Source organism: Phascolarctos cinereus, unplaced genomic scaffold (genome assembly GCF_003287225.1).
Source record: "Phascolarctos cinereus isolate Bilbo 61053 unplaced genomic scaffold, phaCin_HiC Scaffold_726;HRSCAF=1367, whole genome shotgun sequence".
In the NCBI taxonomy this organism is placed as follows: domain Eukaryota; kingdom Metazoa; phylum Chordata; class Mammalia; order Diprotodontia; family Phascolarctidae; genus Phascolarctos; species Phascolarctos cinereus.
Genome location: NW_027556098.1, coordinates 149,915,809 through 149,919,793, shown reverse-complemented (window position 1 = coordinate 149,919,793; position 3,985 = coordinate 149,915,809).

The window sequence follows — 3,985 nt, the reverse complement described above, 5'->3', positions numbered from 1 at the left end:
CTGAGAGGTTAAGTGACTTGCTTAAAGTCACACAGTCAATATATGTCAGAGGTGGGAACTGAACCCAGGTTTTCTTGGCTCAAGGGGTGAAAGGGTAAAGGAATAAGTATTTGTATAGAGCCTATTATGTGACAGGCACTGTGTTAAGCACTTTACAAATCTCATCTCATTTGATCTTTACAATTTTGAGAGGTGGGTTGCTATATTCCAAATTTACAGTTGGAGAAACTGAGGCAGACAAAGGTTAACTAACTTGCTTATGGTCACACAGCTAGTAATTTTCTGTAACTGCAATGAACTCTGGTCTTCATAACTCCAGCTATCCACTGTGCCACCTAGTTGCCTAGGTGACACCAGCTTTCTATCTGCTAGATCATACTGCCTTTATGTTGGCGGCTCCTAAATCTTTTTTCTAACCCAGACCTTCTTCTCTAGTTTCAGTTCTGAATTTTCATTTGCCTGCTAAATTGGATTTTCTGACATTATCTAAAATTCATCTTACCTAAAAGTGAGTTCAAGGAAAATCTTTCCCCAAATCAGCTCCTTTTCCTGAGGCACTGTCATTATACATTTATTGAGATTAACTAAGTCCCTGGAAGGTCACATCACCATCATTACTTTGACTACCCTTGGATCTACCCTTGGAATTTGATGGATATAGCCCCAGATTGAATCCATAAATAGGAATGTCCCTCAAATTACCAGACATTTTCCATTTAGCCAAATACAGCCAGAATTGAGGGGAGAAATCATTATGTAGAACAGGTTCACCTTCCCACTATAAGAAGCATGAACCATACATCATATTCTTGCCACCACCAGACAGAAGGAAAAAATAACCCTAAGACTGGCAGCCCCCCACATACCCATATACACCAATGGTCCTGATCCTGATTCACCAACTGTCACCTAACTCCTACACACAAAGCAGCCAAGCCAACCCAGCTGAAACAGTGACATGCGGGAAATAACATATGCCAAGCAAGTCAAACTATCACCACCACTTTAACCACTATCTTCCCTCAGAACTGGAGGGGGCCTGCCTAGGACCCTGAACCCTAGAACCTTGGCAATAGCCTTGCTTCCAGCCTTGTGCTCATAGCCATCATCCTTGGAAATGACCACAATGGATGCAGCTTAGCAACTTTTACTGCATTTGTTACATCTACAATTATGAAAGACCCAGAATATAAAATTATGGTTACCAAAACACTTGGTTGCATCAGAAACCAATATATCAGTGGAAATGATATTAAATGATAACATTAAAGATAAGGTATTATCGTCAAATGATATTTTTTTAAAAGAGGCATTATCATCTGCTTTGCTGCTGCACCCTAAGGAACATAAGACCTTTACATCCATCTTGTAGTTAATATATTAAATACTTTACACATGTTTTATTCATTCATTCAGATCTCAAAATGCTATCATCCTTGATCCTTCTCTAAATGATTACTAAGCTCTAGATTTATGTTTCTATGGATTTGATGAAATTCTGTCTTCTACCATCTGGACAATCAATCACTCATCACATGCTGTTGATTTTTCCTTTACCATGTGTCCCATATTTGTACCATCCTTTTCATTCCCAAGTCTGATACCCTTCATTCAGAACCTTATTTCTTTTCACTATTGAAAAGACATTTTAACTTATTGTTGGGCTTTAAGAATCGTGCACCTTCATTGTATCTTTGCAACCCTACCAGAGTAACCTTTTGAAAATATTGCTTTAATCATATCAGTCCTCTCTTCAAAAAAATACTGTTTATGTTACAATATCCAACATCATGGGTATGTAGGTAACAGAAATGCCCTTGATCTGTTGCTAACTTATATTTCCAAATAGAACTGATTAATTAGGAAGGGGGAGAACTTCGCCATCTTTGACATCAGAAAACTCTTCCAAGGGTAAGTGGGTTTTGAGCAAAAATTGTCATTCAGTCAGTAAGCATTTATTAATTGCCTAATTCTAAGTGCTGAGGATTGAAAGAGGCAAAAGATAGTGCTTTCTCTCAGCAAGTTCATGACCTAAAAGAGGAAGCAATGAGCAAATAAATACATACAGATAAAGCATATACAGGCTAAATAGGAAATAATTAAGAGAGAAGGCACTAGATTTAAAGCAGGTTGAAAAAGGATTCCTGTAGAAGATAAGTTTTAGTTGGGGCTTAAAGGAAATAAGGTAAGCTAATTGGTAGAGATAGGGAAGAAGAACCTTGTAGGCACAAGGCAGGCAGAGAAAATGTCAAGAAATAAAAGGTCTTGTTTGTGGAACAGCAAGGAAACCAGTGTCATGAGATCAAAGAGTACATGGCAAGGAGTAAGGTGTAAGAAGACTAGAAAGACAGGAAGGGAATAGCTTATTAAGGGCTTTGAATGCTAAGCATTCAAAAAATTTTGTATGTGATCCTGGAGGTGATAGGGAGTCACTGGAATTTATTGAGTATGGGTAGATGGGTGATATGGCTGAACCTGTACTTCAAAGAAATCACTTTATTGGCTGAATGGAAAATGGATGAGTGGGAAGAAACTTGAGGAAACAGACCCACCTACTGCAATAGTCCAGACTTGAGATGATGAGGACCTGCTCAAAAGTACAGTGTGATATGATTCGACAGTTATCAAGCTAATGGGTGGGCCTTTCCATTGTTTTATTTTTCTTTTTAATAAAGACAGTATATGGACAATTGCATGCATCATAACTAAACTCTTGCCTCCTGCTTCTTATAGGAAAGATCCTACAGAATTATAGATATACAGCTGGAAGAAACATCATAGGCCAAGTAGGTCACACACCGTACTTGATGAATAAATGAATGCAAACAACACTTATTAAATGTTTAAGAGGCCAAAACATAATGCTAAGAATTGGGGAGACAGAAGCTGGTACCTGCCCTCAAGAAACTTACATTCTCATGGGGGAAACAAATAGGGAATGTCATGGCTAGGGTGTGATGGACCAGGGGAAGGCATTTTGTTCTGGGAAGTCACAGGGAAGGTTAATGTAACTATAAAGCAGGTGTCTTATACCTCCTTTCCAGAGCCAAATGTAGAGTTGATTTGAATCCAGTTCTTAGAACAAGAAATAGAAGAGTGGAATACACATTGTAGCATGGTAGAAAATCAGAATCTCAGGAAGTTGAGAGCCAAGTGTTGAGGTACAGTTTAGAAGGATGGAGAGACAGCAGCATCTGGGAGAAAAGGTAGAATTTAAAGAATCATGGCTCATGGGAGAAACTGTCACCCAGAGAGTTTAAGTGACTTGCTAAAGATCACCCAGGTAGCTACTGAGAGAGTTATGATTTTATCAGTGTTTTCTCTAATTCCAAGTACTCTTTCCGCTGTACAGTAGATGCATAGGGCAGATAGCATGAGTGCCTGAACATAACTGGCAATTCATGGAAATGGCATTCAACAATCAAAGAAAAGAAAGTAGCAGGAAAATATAGAAGAATCTATCATTATTTTGTTCTTTTTTATTCTCCTGCACTATGAAATGTGAATGAATCAGGAAAGTGATATATTCCGCACAAGCTCAGCTATTAGCAAAAATAAATCTGATCATATTCAACGAATGCTGAAAGAAAAGGTTTTCTATCATGGTCTTTCTTCTACAAATAAACAAATGGAATTTCCAACAATTGACATTCTAATGAATCTATTTAGGGTAACCAGAATATTCAAATCATATAGCATCTGAGCCATTCAGAGCTTTGGGATGCTTATTATTTTTTTTCCTCTCTATTTTCACAAAGGACTAAAATAAATCCACAGATCACCTGATAAGATTAGCCTCTCAGAAACAGTCTGCCATTTGAAAAAAAAACCAATTTCCTCAAAGTTAAATTCTCTCTGTTTCTGGCTTTTTTTACCCAAAATAGCCTTTTGCAATAGTGAGAAGTTTATGGGGGGAAAAAAGTTTTCCTGTAAGGGCAAAGATGGAGAGGGAGAGTGACAGGATAAATCTCCCACCAGATTAGCA